Below are 16,799 nucleotides of genomic sequence, written 5' to 3'. Positions count from 1 at the left end.
AAGCAATGAAGATTTGGTTTCAGGGTGGATGCAGAAGCCAGATAGTGACATTTTTCCTGGGTTTTTGTCTGCCCTCCTTCCGGCGAATTCCCTGTGAGGATAATTTGTGCTCTGAGAGAAGAAAGCCCCTCCCAGGCACTTCAGTATTTCAGTAACAGATGAACAAGGCCCGTGGAGGTCTTCAGGCTTTGGACAACACTTTGGAAGCAATAATAACATCAAGGAAAGAAACAAGATTGAAAGCATGGCCTGTGGCCATCAATCTACCCAGGCAGTCTGATGCTGATGGCACTTCAGATGGATAGAAAATGAAAGAAAGGCAAACCATGATCCAAGTACAAGGTGCCAACAAGTTCATCTTTAATTAGTAGTTAATTAGTTGTTTTGCTCATTCATCAGAGCACGATTGTTTCCCAGCTGTGTATCTACACAGTATTTCTCAGCCTTTCAGCATCCCTCCATCTCTGAACAGCCCTGGAGCTCCGTCCGTGACCCGATGGGTGCAGCCCTGAGCCATGAGAGCTCTCAGCCAAGGCGATGCTCTGCTCAGCTCCAGCCCTGTGCTGTGCTCCCTGCCCAGGACTGCAGGGCTTTCCCAGTCTTCCTGCAAAGGAAAGCAGTGCTTTCTCTGGAGCGTCCTTAGGCAGCATACCCGCCTAGTGAAGGATGACTATTCCTAAATGGCTTTGCAGTCTTTTAAAAGAACAGTCGTGAAATAATTGAGTCAAGCTTTCAGGAAATAGATCTTAATTTTATACTGTGGATCTCATAGATCTGAAATTCTCAGAAACTGATGAACATCCATATGAATACTTTTGCTTAGAAACAGAATCATTTTGAAAGTTCCCAGTGCTTGCAGTGCAGTCCTGCAGCAGTGTGCTGTTGGCATAAGAACAAATGGGAGGAGAGCGTTAAGAGAATGTAAAGATAACTGTAAACTCTGTAAACCCAGACAATAGCCAACCAATTACTTTATCGTTCAAACTTTGCAGTTTGTGCAGAATTTATTATTGATCAGCAGCTGAATTTGGGGCACAAGATTTGGAACATTTGCCACATTCTGGTTCTGCCTTTAATTCCGAGTGCCCCATCTGGAGAGGCTGCTTACATCTGAAGGGAAAGCAGTACTTCTTGCATGAGCAGGTAACTATGTTTTTCCTGCTATGTTTTTCCTGCACGCTGCCTGCCCAGGCTGCAGCTGCCCCCCATCAGCCCGGGAGCACAGCCCTGGTGGGATGCAGGCTGGCACAGACAGCACAGCCTGCAGCCGCTCACCCGTCACACACCAAAGGGCCTCACACAGCGCAGTGGGAGCCACGCAACACTTCCTCCTCCCCACGCACTGCCTGCTGCCCAGCCCGGCGCTGGCAGACATCCCTCCTACAGTCTCCACCCCAGGCTGAGCGCCGGGTGCTTCCAGAGGGTTCCACAGCCTCAGCCACAGCGGCCACGGTGCTGCTGGTCACCTCTATGGGCAGCCTCAACGCTGTGGTGCTGTGGCAGGAGCGCCAGCCATTCTCCTCATGCAGGGCTGCAGCCGTGGGCCGTGCAGCCCTTATCTGTGTCATGCAGGCCTGGTGCAGGAGGGGAGCGTGGGGCTGGGCACCACCCACAGCCCTCAGCTCCAGGCCTGGCCTCATCACACCGGCTGCAGCACCCGATTAGCGGCCGGGCCCGCGCTCGCCATTGGGGAGTTTGAAGCACGCGGCTGTGCCCAGCGGGCAATGCAAAGCACTTCCTGTAGCATGGCGGTTTTTTATTAGCTGTCAGTAATTTTGCTTCTGCAAGAAAATATATATGCAAACCGCAGCCTGTTGCTGTGGTAACTGCTCTATGCTACTCAGAACAGCTAATTCCACGTTCTCAGACCCATAGAGTTCAGAAGGTGCGATTGCTGCATTCGCCCCCCCAGGCCAGGAGCATCCTGCTGCTGCAGAGCAGCGCGCAGTGAGCAGCAGGCAGTGAACAGCAGGCAGTGAGCAGCAGGCAGTGAGCAGCAGGCAGTGCTGTGCAGCACTGTGGGCCGGCAGTGGCACTGAAGCTGTGCGCAGGCGGAAGCCAGGCGGGCGTTCAGGCAGCGGGAGCTGCGTGCTGTCCTGGCTGCGCCCTTGCACGCTCACGGCAGAACGATGTGCAGTGCCCTGGGAGGTTATGGTAAGCTGTTTGGAATGCTGTTTCGTTATACTGCATCTTACTGAATGTATTTTGTGAGATAAATTGGGAAGATTTAAGGAACATGGTAAAGAAACTTGGAAATTTTGCTTGGCAAACTTTATGTAAAGCTCTCTGCACTCACTGGGCGCAGTGAAGGCAACAGCCATCTCTTGGGGCCAGATCACAGCCATGCAGACCTTTCCCTGTGGGCTCTGTGGGACGTGGCACACATGACGGGGATGCGGGCAGTTCGCCTGGCCCCACCAGGCAGACATGGAGCCTTCAATGCCTCTCCAGTTTTTCTTGGGTTCTGTGGAGCGATGTTCTGTCAGTTTGGGCTCTTGTTCCACTAGGAAAGCTGAGGCCATGTGCCTATGTCTCCCTGAGCCCACAGGCTGGGCGGCTGCGCCTCTCGCTGTGGGGGTTGCAGTGAGTGGAAATGGGCCCCTGCTGTTGGTTAAACGGCTGTAAAGTGGCCGTTATGCAGAACACACTCTGGATGTTGCAATTATTTGATGTGAAATCGTTAGCGCAGATTTTGCTCATTTGTGTTCTTGAAGACTTGTAGAAGTTTTTGCTGAACGTTTCGCTACTTTTCATAAAAGTAGTATTGCTGCACATTCACACAAGGCTTTGGCTGGAAGTACCGTGCGGCAGAAATGCTGGACATGAAACGTGCCCATTGCTTTACTGAAGCACACATGTCGGGGTATTGCCACAGCAGACAAAACCCCTTCTAACACAGCAGCACGAGTTGGGTGCCTCCATGTTGCTGCAGAGCAGAAGCGGAAGTTCTTCACCGAAGAACTCACACTGTGACAAAAGGGATGTAAGAATCACTTTCTTTACTGCCAAGGCTGAAACTTAATGTCAGACCCTTTTGGAGAACATGTGCCTTATCAGTGCTGAACAAAAACAACATAAGGAGCTGAAGAGCTTCCTGAGGGCTGTTATCGTGTTGGGTCTACAATTGAAGCTATGTATGATCTGCCTTTTATGAAGGCCAGCAAAAAGATGGAAAACTAGAACAGGAGGTTTGTTTTGTGATGGTGTAAGCGGAGGCACCAGGCATGCCTTGAGTGTGCAGCATAGCATAGTGTTCTGGTTTGCAGAAGGAGAGGTGAGGGCTTGGTGCTGAGAGTCATGTGCTGCAGCCATACTCTGTGCACTGTGCCTCGGGTGCAGCAGAACACTGCTATGGCAGGCACAGCCCTGCTTCCAGCTGTGCAGCACAGAGTGTCTGTGGGCCTGAGCACAGCTTTCTGGGCTCCTTTCTCATCCACCACTGCTGCTGCGTTGGGGAGCTCCTTTAGTCCCAAGGTGTCGGAGCCCTGCTTCACTGCCAGAGTCACTGCCGAACCTGGTGCTGAGGGGTTCCTCTTTTGTGCTCCTGTTGTAACAAAGCATCGTGACTCTGCACCATGAAATGTCTTTTCTGTTCACACAATATGCTTCTCTTTCTTCCCTCATCATTTAATTTATAGCTTTTTCTTCTAATATGTGTGAAGCTGGAGCGTACGATGAAACATTTCTTTATCCATGTTTGCCTGGAAGGTAATTAGTCCATCGTTCTGTTTGGTATTCCAGATGATAACCTGAACCTGAGAATTCCTTACAATCTCCTCTTTCCAGTGCCCTGCCTGGACATCATGTTACTGCAGAGCTTGTACTTCATACTTTGGCTGGGACTTGAGAGTTTGGTCTGCTGTGACCTATAAAGCCTATAGTAAATAGCATGAAGGCATCATAGGATACAGTGAGAGAGCACATTGCTTAGGAATTAGGCATGAAACTAATGATAAAGCAAACTAGAGTTGTACTTTATCAAAGAGGAGTGTGCTCTGAGCTCAGTCTCTAGCACAGGGAGGTGCCAGCAGCGGCAGGTTGCTTTGGGCAGGTTCCAGCGATGATGGATTCTGGTGGTGACAGGTTCCAGCAGCGCCACATCCCAATGGTGGCAGGTCCCAGTGGTGGCTGGGGTGGGCCAGCTGAGGTGGCTGCAGGTCCCAGGCAGCCCGGAGCTGACCCAGCAGTCAGGTCAGTGCATCTTACATGAAAATGAGAAAATGACAGGAGTTGAAGTAAAACTGAAGTGTTAGTGCAACCAAGTGACGGCTTTGGGGCAAGGCCCTTGGAATGAGTGGAGTGGAGGTGGCTGCACGGGGACAGTGGGGCTTTGTGGTGGCCATGCCAGCTGCTGGCTGTGAGCACCCCACTGGCCATGCTCTGCCTCGTGCTGGGGCCATGTAAGGACGCACATCTTACACACAGGTTGTTTGTTAAAGCCAGCTCTGCGTGAGGAAAATACAGTTTTTACAGGCACTGACCCACTGCCGTGAATGAAGAGAAAACTGGGCAACAAAGAGTTCATGCAGAATACTCTGTGACCGGAACAAGGGCTTTGCAAATGCCCGGCGTACTGATGTAAGCACATAGAGCGGAAACAGGCTCACGTACTCCTTTGTGATAGAACAGAAACAGGAAGAGGGACAAACGGCCCATTGCTGCGCTCATTCCCAGGGACTACCAAGGCTGTGCAATCAGTGCTGAAGTTATCTGTGTGCTGCATCTGTGCCCTCGCTTTATGTGGTGACAGGCAGAGGGATGTAAGTCGGGGAAAGGTACAAATATCATGGGATAGCAATTGTCACCGAGTCCGCCCTGATCCACACTGAGCTTCTTTGAAACACAAGTGCAAATTTCCTCAAAGGAAAATCATTGTTCCTTTACGTCCTTTCAGCATTCATTTTTTATGAGAAAAACTCAAACAGGCAAACAGAAATGCCACAGGGCCCCGTCAGCAAAGTGCCTCCTCTTCCTCGGGTGCCATATGTGGGCAGCTTCCAACCTGCCCTGCTCAGGGCGGCCGTCCTTCCCCGAGGAGCTGCAGTGCTGCAGTCTGTTGTGTGCTGTGATTGCAGCGCACAAAGAGCAAAGTTAATTATATTAATGCCAGGCTGTGCAATAGAACATAAAATCTTAAGAAGGAAACAGCCGGAGTTCAGATCTCTGAGGAGGTATCGTTTGTCCCCCGAAGTGAAGGAATTGTGCACGGAAGCCACAAAGCGTGTTATCACCTTTCACAAACCTGACTTTGCTTGTTCAGCTCCAGTGCAGCTGGGGAAAAGGCAAATTTACCTTCTTGTAGTCGCCAAGCCTAACAAATGTCAAAGCAAATAGCAAAGTGGTTTGTCTAATTCTGTTACAGATTAAAGGATGTATTTCTGAGGAATCACTTGAAACTTCAGAACTTGACAGGAGCTCAGTACCTATAACTGAATGAAACAGAATTCAGTTATAGGTACTCCTTTTTTTTTTTTCTTTTCCTTTTTCCCATTCATAAAGTAAAAATAAGCATTGTGAAACAACTAGGTTTAGATAGCAAGTGATGTTCAAAATTATAAATACAAATTACATGACTTAGGGGGGAAAGATAAGCATGAGAGGGGGAGAACAGGCAGTTCAGTCCGAGCCACAAACCTCAGTACGTTCAGCAGGAAGAAGATTGGAAGAAGGTGGTCTGCTGCTGGAGGGGATGGGCAGGAAGAAGCCCCACTCCTGCTGCCTGAGAGAAACCTAGTGATGAGGAAGCCAGAGCCCTCCATAGCTTTGGGGTGCTGGTTTCTGCAGTGCGTGGTACCCAGTGAGCAGCCAGCTCGTGCTGCAGACCCCGTGGGCCACAGACCGGTGTGTAACAGGGAGAGGACCTCAAAAATACACTTTTCCACAGGCATCACCGGGTTTTTGGCGTAGTGTGAAAAACGCTGTCACAGAACAGGACTCTTACAGTGAACATTCAGTTATTTGACAAACTAATTTTGAAAAGAGAAGCTCTGTGGAGGTGGAGCTGTGGCCGCCTGTAATGCTCTCTGTTTCTAAAAGCAGTTGCAGCTTCTGTGGAAACTTCCTGCCAAAACCTTGGTTCCTGCTGGGGCTGGGGCCATGCTGGCAGCTGGGCGAGCTGCGCCTGCGCCCAACGCTGAGCAGAACAGGGCTGGGAGAATGGCCCAGCATGGCCGCAGCACAGCAAGGCCAGCAGCACGGCACGGCACAGCCCGGGGGGCGCAGATAGGGCTGGCTGCCCCACAGCTGCACTACTGGGGGCTGGTGGGTCCCTCTGGGAGAAAACAGAAGTATGAGGTTTGAGGACAAATGCGTAACTGAAAGCGAGATTTTGGAAAGTGTATGCGTGTATCCATTAGAATGCAGTTCGTATTATCAGTATATCGGTGTTCCATAGGATACAAAACCTTAAACAGCTGGAATCGGTACAGATAGTTGTGAGGTTTTGGAAATCAAAAGACAGAGAATTTTGTCACTGATTTTATTAAAAAAGCAAAATATAAAGTAAGCAACCAAAAAACATAATTTTCAAAGATGTGAATATTTTATAGAAAAGGACAAAAAAACCTCTGTGAATGAAAGCCATCAGAGGTACGCTGTGAGCCCCGGGGCTGGAGCAGGCTGCTTGTGTATGAGGACAGCTCCAAAAGCACAAACCCTGGTGGAGTCAGGGGTAAACCTGCAAGAGGGGCCACAGGGGTCACTCGACTCCCCTGGCCCAGAGCAGACCCAGTGTACTGAGCTGCTCCTCGCCCCGGGCCTGGTATCCTTGGCTCTTTTGTCTCTAAGTCCAGCCTGATTCTCTCTTAGAGCAGTTTATGACTTTCGCCTTGTTTTCTGCATCACAGAGACAAGGTTCTTGCTCTTTGTGCTTTCTTTAAACCTTGGGAGATTGCTGCCACCCTTCCAGCTCTGGCTTTGCAGAACCACCTCAGCTCTCCCTGCACACTGCTCCTCCTGGGGCCGTGCTGGTGGCATCAGGCTGCGTGCTGCAGGCTGCTCCATGCTCATGGGATGCCTCTGCCCTCCAGTTCCCCACGTCGTTTTGCAAGTGATGGTGATGGATTCTGGGGTGTGAAGATGAGCCTCGTGCAAAGGGACATGTTCACGTTGTGCCTGAGTGTGCGGTCCTGCAACTCGTTCTGGGGAATGTTATAACAGAATCGATAAGGTTGGAAAAAAGATCACCAGGTCCAACCCCAACCCATCCCACCGTGCCCACTGAGCCGCGTCCAACAGAGCCACCTCGCCACGGCTCTTGAACACCCTTTGGGTTCCGTGCGACCGGAGGCGATGTCTCCAGAGGAGCCCCGTTCCACTCGTCTCAGGGCCGAGCACCGCTCGCCGCGGAGCGGAACCCCGAGAGGAGCCCCGGGCCGGGATGGCGGGGCAGAGCGAAGGGCGCGCGGCGCTTCGTTCCCGCGGGCGGCGCACGGCGCGGAGCCGCTCCCGGTTCGCCGCCCGCTCGGCAGCGCGGGGCCCGGCCCGGCCCGAGGCGGGCGCTGCGCGGAGCCGCTTCCACCGCCGCCGCCGCCCCCCCCCCACCCCCCGCCTCCTCCTTCCCCTCCCGAAGCCGGAGGCGGCCGCGCGGGGCCGCGCACGTGTGCTCGGCGGCTCCGGCACCGTGACTCATGAGGCACCGGGGCGCGCGGGCCCGCCGGGGATGAGGCAGGCCGCTCCGCGCCGCTCCGCCGCCAGCAGCGCCGCCGCCTCCCGCCCGGTGCCCGGGGGCCGCCCGAAGCCCGAGGTGAGCGGGGCGGGCGGGGGAGCGGAGCGGGGAGACTGTGGGGCCCGGGCCCCCCTCGGGCCGCGCTTCCGGGCGGGCGGGGGCGGCGGCGGAAGCCGGGCGCTGGGGCCGGGGCCTCGCGGGGAGCCCGTGCCGCCGCCGCCATGCAGCGGGCGCTCGGCCGCGCCGGGCCGCCGCGGGGACGAGCGAGAGGTGAGCGCCGTGCGGCTCGGCACGGCACTGCGCCTCGCCCGCGGCCTAGTGCGGGGCGGGCGCCGAGGGGCCGCGAGAGGAGGGCGGCGGGAGGCGGCGGAGGGCCGGAAGGGGGGGCCGCGCAGTGCCGGAGGCCGCCGGGCCGAGCTCTGCCCGGGCGCGGAGCCGCGGGGCGCTGCGGGGCTCCGAGCGGCCTCGGGTGGCTGCGCGGCTGTCGGCGCCGGGCACGTGGCGCGCTCGGTGCGCCCGTTCCGCGCTTCGGGGCGTTCAGTGTCAGCTGGGGCGGACGGAGCCTCTTGGCTGTTCCTTTGTTGTTTTTTTTTTCTTGCCTTTTTTTCTTTCTCTGCGTGTGTTTGGGGTGGGGGGTTGGGGGGGGGAGAGGGGGTTGAATTCGAAGCTCCGCTTTGCAGCTGGGGGCTGGCCGGGAGGTGAAAGGCCGGTGTGCGGGAGGGGAAAGCGCAGGGGTGGGCAGCTCAGGGAGACGCGGGGCGGCGGCTTCGAGGGAGCGTTTGGCGGCAGCGGGACACAGGTGTCAAATAGAGAAGGAGACGAAATGGAACCGTGAGAGCGGCTTTAACGAGGAGCTGCGACGGGAAAGAGCGATGTAAAAATTAATAATGCATTAAGTGGCTGGACTGCTTATTGGGTACAGCATTTAAAAAGGGTCTCTGCCATCGCACTGCATCCCAGGGCGCTGAGGAGGAGGCTCGCTGTGTAACGCTACGCTAACGGCGGTGCTGGGCTGTTACTGCGGGGCCGGGGGACCCAGCGGTGGCAGAGCAGCGGCACCGGGCGTCCCGGGTGCCTGCGCAGGGTGCAAGGCCGCGTGCTGCCAGGTGGTGCTGGGCTCCCCGTGTGCCACGGCCGGGCTGCTGGGCCCCAGGGCTGCCTTGCTAGGCTTAATGCAGACAAAAAGCGGTGGCAATTTGTAGCGTTATAACCAAGTCATCTCTAGACTTGAGAACATTTTGAAAACATGCCACCTTGTGTGTCGTATGTGTAGATTTATGGTAATTGTGACATGTACCTGGCTTACGTGCCAACTAAAATACAGGGCTGTGCAACCACTGTTTCCTTGTTGAGGGAGGATGTGCAGGCAGCATGTTTTTTGGACTGATGTATCAGAGAAAAAGCCACAGGCTTATTTACTGTGTTGTTTGCTTAAAGCCATCGTTAGATTAAGTATATTTTGAAGGGCAGGGTAGGGTCTGAGCTCAAAGGTACTGGTTTGGAGTGAGGCAGTGGGATGGATGGGCAAAGCAGAGTGGTGTGTGAGCACTTTGTAGCTCACCTGAGGCACAGAGCAGCACCGAAGCTGTCCTGTAAGAGCCGCCATCAAGTGCCACAGGTGGAGTTGTGTCTGTATGCCACCCCACAGAGCTGGCATTTCGCACTGTGCAGTAGTGCTGGCATTTCCTCTTTTCCCAGCAGATCCCCCTTTGAGTTCGCTCCCTGCGAAGCGCTGTGAGGTGCATCGGGCTGTGTGCTGGAGAGCCGTGTGCTCAGTGTGGTGCCCTGGAAGCCTCCTGCAGGCACAGCAGGGCCAGACTGATTGCTGCCCTGCGCACAGAGCTGGTGGGCGGCCGCGCTCCTCACCCTCACAGCAGCAAAGGGCACGGCTTTGGGTCCTGTGAGCAACGGGGCCACGGATAGGATCCCTCTTCAGGAGCACTAACAGGTCACTTCAGCTAGTGGAAGCAGAGAGTTTTAGTATTAAATTTCTCTGCTGTACGATTATCTAACTGCTGGAGGAGTCATAACAGTCACTCAGAACAGGCTGCGTGCAAAGGCTCTGTGGGTAAACGCGGCCAGAGGACGTTTCCTTCCCGTGTGGCGGCAGTCGGCGTGCGGTGCTGTGAGCCGGGCCAAGGAGACACAGTGCTGAGCTGAAGGTGTGAGTGGCTGTGCAGTGGGACGCGAGGCAGCCAGCAGCCTCTTCTGGCCCTGGGATTGCATGGGAAAGGCTCGGGGTTCGCTGCTGATGTTCGTCGGGCTGGGAGTGTCAGGCAGTTGGTTCACTGTGCTTTGGGGAAACTAAGGAAGGAAGGTAAAAATAAGTGGGTGTGAACTGAGCTGTTCCAGCCGAAGTTCAGAGTTTCATTTTCAGTTCTGGGGAAAGGTTAGCTCTGTTTTGTGGTGTTCCATCTTTCAAATTCTGGCACTCTGACACCTTGTTAAGACTAAGATACTGTTCATCATTTGCTGGTGACACTCAGCAACAATTAAGGAGTTCATCTTCATTCCACTTCCTATGGAGTGGCCAAGGGTTGAATTAGCTGACACCCTGGTGACAAATATCACACCCTGGCCAAGCGTTTGAGGGCAGAGAATGATTTTCTTGCCTTCCTTTAAGCCCTGCCCTGTCTGGAGGGCTGTACTGCTTGCTCGGTGTGCTGCTCAGGGAGCACTGCAGATGTGCTGCCCTGTGCTTTTGAAGCAGAGAAGATGGTACTGAGGTCAGTAATGCAATGCAAAGGACTGCAGTCCATCTTGCAAGAGATTTGCAGAGGGCTGATAAACCTCTTGTTCTGTGCCCTCTGTACAGTGTCCAAGCTGCGCTGTTTTGCATCACGGCATCCTCTCTCTTTTTGTTTCCCTCAAGGACTCACTTTATTCTGCTTGCTCAGGTTTAATGCAGAGGTAGCAACCATGCAGGGATGCCTGTGAGGACGGTGAGCCCTGGCACCTCCTGCTGCAGTGCTGCATGCACAGCAGGGGCAGGAAGTGCTCCATGCTGCATGTTGTGGTCCCCACCGCCCTTGGGGAGCAGCGTCCTCAGATTTTTATTAATAATTGTCTATTGTAAACTTAGTTTCCCAACTAATGCAGCAAAGTAAACAACATTTCCTTCCTACTGGCCCATAATTATTTACCAAAAGAAAAACATCTGAGTGCTTTTTTATTGCTACCCGCTCTGCACGAGCGTGTACCGCTGTAATTCCCATCGGTGTCAGTGAGAGCTTGGAGCACTTAGCAGGGCAGGAGAAGGGCACTCAGAAGCTCACCACAGTCGTGAGGCCTGAGCAGCTTGTGAGACAGTGCAGTGCACTTCTGGTGCCTGAAGCTGGGAGCGTCCTGGCAGGGCTCAGCTGGGCTCCCAGCAGCCGGCTGCACTCCATGAGGTTTGGTGTGGGCCGGCTCAGGGTGAGCCCAGCTCCAGGGCAGAGCTGCCATCCCTTTGGGTGCATGTCTGGTTTGTGCATGTCTGTGTGCTGTCAGCTGCTATGTGCTGAAATTGCTCATGGTTTGAGTTATGTGTGCATGTTGCATTGTTACAAAAGAGTATCTTCATCTGAAATATCCTTATTTATATAGCACTGGAAACTCTTTTTAATGTACTGTAAAAGCAAAACGTCTGCTGTGGATCTCATCTGTTTCTTCTCACTGGGTCTAAGCATCCACTAATGCGGCTTGAATTGCTGTTTGTTACCAATTAGAAGCAGGAGCAGCTTATAAGATAGAACCATACTGATGGCCCTGGGATGCTGAGTGCACTCAGAGTGAATTTGCATTAGAATCTGCAGATTGCACAGAAAACGGGAAGCTGGGATGGGGTAACCCTGAGCTGTGTGTGCTTTCTGCAGCCTCAGACAGCCTAAAATCAGAATTTTATGTCATTTGACATTTGGAAAAGTGAGGCTTCAGATAGCACTGGGTTGCCAGCCCAGCTGCATGTGCCTCGCCTGTCAGTTCTGTCTGAGCTTACAGGTGGTGGCTGGAATCTCAGTATGTGGGGGGTGTTTCTGCTGGAGGTACAGCTCACTGCCTGCCTGGGTGGGGGCTTTTGTTGGAAGGGGGAATTTCTCACTTATATACTTGCCATAAAACAAACATTTTTTCACTTACATGCTTGTCATCAGTGTTGTGTTTAGAGTTGGTTTGTACAGAGAGCTTTGCTTGCAGTCACGTGGAGAAAACGGAGGAGTGCACACTGCAATTCCCCTTATCTCACTGTGCCACATTTTGTGTATCTCATGGTAAGATGTTTTGTTTCTACAGTTGCGGACCGGTTGTGTTTCAGAAGATTAAAAGACTTATCCTCCCTGTTTGTTAAGCTCAGTGATGATAACACTGTCATAAGTCATGAGGCAGCCGTGGAGCATCAGGCAAAGCGCAACGCGCCTTGGGCTGAACTTAAAGCAGGTATTTCTTGGAAGGAAAAGTGAAATGTTGCAAACGTAACTAACAGTCCCCAGCTCGGGTGGCCTTTTGGGAGTTTGTGTTTGCCAGAGCAGCCCAGTGGTGCCCACGGGTCAGGCAGCCCCCAAGCAGCATGCCCACGGTGGGGAGCAGGGCACGGCACCGCTGCCCACGTGCTGCACCGGGGGAGGGCGTGGGGCTGTGCCGGGTGAGTAAGGGCTCAGGAAGCCAGGCCGTGTCTGGGCTCCAGGCCCAGCCTGCTTCCAGAGAACTTAGTGGGAATTCACTCTGCTAAAAAAGGCAGCGCAGGCACAGAGCGCCAGCACGGCCACAGCACGCTGCACGGCCACAGGCTCCTGTGCTCGTGTCCTGGGGCTGTGTGGGCTGCGTGTGCCCGGTGGCACGGGGTCACTGCTGCTGCGTGGCCTTGCTGCGGAGGAGCGCTCCTCTCTCGGTACCTGGCTGCTGCAGGGGAAGTGAGCTCAGTGCATTTGTGGGTCTGGGCAAACGCCCGGCCCGCAAGCTCCTACATCCCCTTCCCGTGGAGGTTTCAGGCTTTGGGGGCTCAATGACACAGACAGATCTGTCAGGTTTTCCAAGCAGGTTGAGAGGCTGAAGTGTTAGGCCTGGATTCACTGCAGAAAAAGAAAGGGCAAAGCCCCATCCCCAGACGGCCCCTTATCTGCACGCGCTCCGAGGGCCGGTGCCCAGCTCCCGCCTGCTGAGCCCGGCAGCCCCGGCCCTGCGGCTGCAGCACGGCGTGCCAGCTGGTTTCCATGGCAGAGCTCCTGCCAGCCACGCAGGCTGATAAACACGGCGCAGCTTCCTTCGCACAAATAAACCATAGTATTTTTTCTGTGACTCTCAGAAGCTGGAGAAAAAAAAGAAAAGAAAAAAAGAAAAAAATAGCTTCTTCCCATGTTTGGAAGCTTTATTAGTGCCTAGACAGCGTTCCTGTCTGTGGGTAATTCCTGTCTGTAGGGTTCTGTATGGGAGCCCTTCGGTGCCCAATAAGGAGGCAGAACCAAAGTTGACTTTGGGATCCCTTTCCCAAGCAGTGACAACAGAAGGCAGCAGTGCAGGCAGAGTGGGACCACGGCCCTGTGCTGCTTTGTGTGCGGTGTTCTCCAGGTGTGGGGGCTCTGCTGCCTGGGTCTGTGTGGAGGAGGTCCCTGGAAAATCTCTGGCTGCCCACCACTGCTTTGTTATCTGTAGATGTCTTCCTTAAAGGACTCTTTACGAGTCTGCTTTTTGTGAAAGCACATGCAGCCCTGTTCCTTCTTTCAATGGTGGCAGCTCACATACAGTGACTTGAACTTTTTTCACTCATTTTTCGCCTGAGTGACAGAATTATTGCTGTGAGTTTTCTGTGTTCTTGTTCTCTATGATTTGTATGCATTGTCTTTTGTCATGGTAAGTGTCAAAACTACTTTGTTTTCCTTCAAGCTGTGCAGAAGCTGTTTGCAGGTGCCGTGTTGGTGTAAAGGCAGCGCTGCAGTGTGCTGTGCAGAGCTGTTGGTGAGCTGTTGGTGTTGGTGATGCCAGTGAAGGAATGTCATCCTTCAGGGTGAGCAAACGTAACAGTAATTCTAGCAAATTGATTTTAAGAAGGTCTCAAAGGTGTTTCGCTTCTTTCCCCGAATAAAGCATAGCCATTTCTTGATGTTGTTGACTGATCAGAGCTTCTGCTATCCAAAGGCATGGCTCTGAGCTGGTGTGAGGCTGTTCAGAGGGAACCACATCAGGGTGTGTGCCCCGAGCACTGTCTGTAGGCATCTCTGTGGAGTCAAGGAAGGCTCCCCTACACCTGGCTCTGCCTCCTACCTGCACCGCTCCGATCTTGCGTGGTTCACAAGAGCTGCCACAGGCACCTCAGGTGGGGACAAACCATACGGTTTGGGTTTTTGTCACAGAATGATTTGAGTTGGAAGGGACCTTTATTTTTACGTATGTAGTGCAAGTATGTCATTTGAGGTTCAGCGTATGGGTTGTACGAGTTTTTACAACACCAGCAGGATATGCCTGACATAAATCAAGTGTAAGGTCGCAATGTGATAAAAAATAGAAACTACTCTATTTTGGACGTGAGATCCTTTGGGAAAGAGAGCTGGTTGGCTTTCTGGGCCTGGCAGCAGATATGGGAGCAGCTCGCAGTGCTTTCTCGTGCTTTGGCAGAGGCGTGCGATGGCCGCAGTGTCACCGCTGCTCCCCGCAGCTCTGCACGAGTGGCCGGGCTGGCCGGGTGGAAGCTGTGCTGAAAGCAGAAGTACCCACAGCTCCTTCCTCACCACCTGCACCCACAGCCCTGCGTCCCACAGCTGCGGGCACAGGGGCGGCCGGGCCACACGCCTCCTCCAGACAGAACCATCGCCGTGCCCTCAGCCGCTCCCTTAAGAATTGTGCTCCAGAACCTTCGTGGCCAACGCTGCCATCCCTGCTTCCCGAATGCAGTCGGCCTTTTGGTCTGTAGCTGGTCAGATGTCTTAATGTGCAAGAGCCTGGTTGTAAGTAGCATTTTGCCTTTTGGAAGTGCATAGTTGAATAGTTGATACAGTTGATCACTTTCGGTTTTGGAGTAGAGCTTCTGGTTATTACAGTTTCTGGTTGTTTCAATTTGTGGTGTAGCTTTCAGCATTTTAAGGTAGATCACTGGGGTGTTTTTTTTAGTATAAAGCTTGTTTTTAGACTTGTTTGGGAAGTGTCATGCTTATTGCATGGCTTAAATTCCCCCATAAATCCTAGGAAAGTGCAGGACTTCCTATTTGTAACATACAGTGTAAATGCTGTGGTGAAGGAATAATCGCGTCGGTAAGCTTTTACTACCAGGAACAACTTCTGCAATTTTAATGTTGGACATGTGAGTGCTTTGTAATACATCAATCGATAGCGATGGATTGAACGCCCAGCAGTCCTTCCTGCTGGACAAGAGGCAGCCTGACCTTTTCTTGTTTTCATTTATGAGTGCGCATCCATCTAATGCTTTCAGATAATGAGAACTATTACCAGTTTTGTGAAGGAGATTGAAACGTAACAACGAATACAAAAAAAATGTTCATCAGTCATATTTCTTTATCCTGATGTATTTTATTTAGAGTTGCTCCTTGAGGAAAAGGGGCTTTTTAAACTTTTTTCAAAGTTTATGGACTTTGCAGTACAATTCCCTGGCTGGAAAATAGCATTAGTGTAAATTAAGACAAGACTGGGTATGGGCTTTGTACGTTGGTACAGGAATGGCCCTGACTGCTGGTAGGAATCAGGTTGCAGTTTGATGAGGGATATACATCTTGGAGAACTGATGTCAGAAAAACACCTTATTTCTGCACGAGGCAGTGATGGATGCACTCCTGGGGGCACTTTCTTTGTGATATTACCTCTTCATTATTTATCCAGGCTTCTCGCGCCAATCTGGATGCATTCAGTTCAGGTGTAATGCTGCTTTGAGGTGGCTGTGCTGAAACTGTACATGGGACAAAGGCATCAGAGGGGGGCTGCCTGGAAGCCCCCTGAGCTCTGGGGTTGTGCTGCCTTCCCACTACTGCCACAGCAAGACCCTCACGGAAATAGCCTTTAAAACACCGCTCCCAACACTGCAGCCAGCAAAACATGTATCTTATGCAGAATATCTGGGTTGTCAGTGACCTTACAGTAATGTTCACAAGAATCACACGGTTGGATCATCCAGTCCAACCGTCTCCTCATCACCATTGCCACCACTAGCGCTAAATCATATCACGCAGCACGTCATCCAGATGCGTCTTGATCACTGCCAGGGACGGTGACTCCACCACCTCCCTGGGCAGCCATTCCAGTGCCTGACTACTCTCTGAGAGAAGAAGTTCTTTCTTATGTCCAACCTGAACCTCCTCTGATACAACTTGCGGCCATTGCCCCGTGTCCTGCTCGTTGCCTGGGAGAAGAGGCCAGATCCCTCTTCACCACAACCTCCCTTCAGGAGGTTGTACAGTGCAATGAGGTCTGCCCTGAGCCTCCTCTTCTCCAGACTGAACAATCCCAGCTCCCTCAGCCGCTCCTCTTAAGGTTTGTGCTCCAGACCCCTCACCAGTTTTGTTGCCCTTCTCTGCACACGCTCCAGGATCTCAACATCTTTCCTGTAGTGAGGGGCCCAAAATTGAACACAATACTCGAGGTGCGGCCTCACCAGTGCTGAGTACAGGGGGATGCTCACCTCCCTGTGCCTGCTGGCCACACTATTTCTGATGCAGGCCAGGATGCCGTTGGCCCTCTTGGCCACCTGGGCACACTGTCGGCTCATGTTCAGCCGAGCATCAACCAACACCCCCAGGTCCCTTTCCTCTTCACACTCATCCAGCCACTCATCCCCAAGCCTGTAACGCTGCATGGGGTTGTTGTGGCCAAAATGGAGGATCCGACACTTGGCCTTGTTGAACCTCAGCCCAGAGGTTCAGCCTGTCTAAATCCCTCTGAATGTTGGCTGGTATCTCACAATCTCGGTGTGGGACTTGCTGTGCAGTTCAGTGCTGATGTGTCTGCAGTTGACAGGGCTGTAAGTCGCTGCCGGGTGAGGGGCTCCGAGATGCATCTCGAGGAGCGGCGTGTGGCTGGCAGTTCCCTCGCTGCAGCTGTAATGGGTGAACACAGAAGCACTGGGGAGCAGCGTCCCTTTGGCTGTGCCTGCTGCCCTGCTGCGTCCCTGCCTGCTGCCCTGGCGGCACGGAGAGTGGTTTTGTGGGTGCAGTACAGG

General features: G+C 53.2%; 1 protein-coding gene and 1 long non-coding RNA gene across 13 annotated transcripts in view; one reads left to right on the top strand and one right to left on the bottom strand.

Moving 5' to 3' along the window:
• Window positions 1–336: 336 nt before the first annotated feature.
• On the bottom strand, window positions 337–1,534 carry LOC128082047 (uncharacterized). 2 transcript variants are annotated; one of them, XR_008207521.1, is made up of 2 exons: window positions 1,276–1,534; window positions 337–879 (listed from the first exon to the last, which is right to left on the bottom strand). It is a non-coding gene; the product is annotated as an uncharacterized LOC128082047 (long non-coding RNA). The 2 variants fall into 2 exon arrangements; XR_008207522.1 differs by having other exon boundaries at window positions 337–604.
• Window positions 1,535–1,786: 252 nt separating this feature from the next.
• The window catches only part of MBNL1 (muscleblind like splicing regulator 1), a 49,259-nt gene continuing 34,246 nt past the window's right edge, over window positions 1,787–16,799 (top strand). For 2 of the 11 annotated variants that reach the window (XM_052685366.1, XM_052685358.1), the window contains exon 1: window positions 1,920–2,154. The gene's annotated coding sequence lies outside the window, so the exon portion shown is untranslated. Of the gene's footprint in view, window positions 2,155–16,799 lie in introns of all 11 variants that reach the window. The other 9 variants (XM_052685367.1, XM_052685361.1, XM_052685363.1 and 6 more) reach the window with 8 other exon arrangements.

The sequence above is a fragment of the Tympanuchus pallidicinctus genome, unplaced genomic scaffold (genome assembly GCF_026119805.1).
Source record: "Tympanuchus pallidicinctus isolate F22 unplaced genomic scaffold, pur_lepc_1.0 scaffold22, whole genome shotgun sequence".
Classification (NCBI taxonomy): Eukaryota; Metazoa; Chordata; class Aves; order Galliformes; family Phasianidae; genus Tympanuchus; species Tympanuchus pallidicinctus.
Note: the sequence above shows the minus strand (reverse complement) of the source record. Positions and strands in the feature narration are given on the sequence as shown.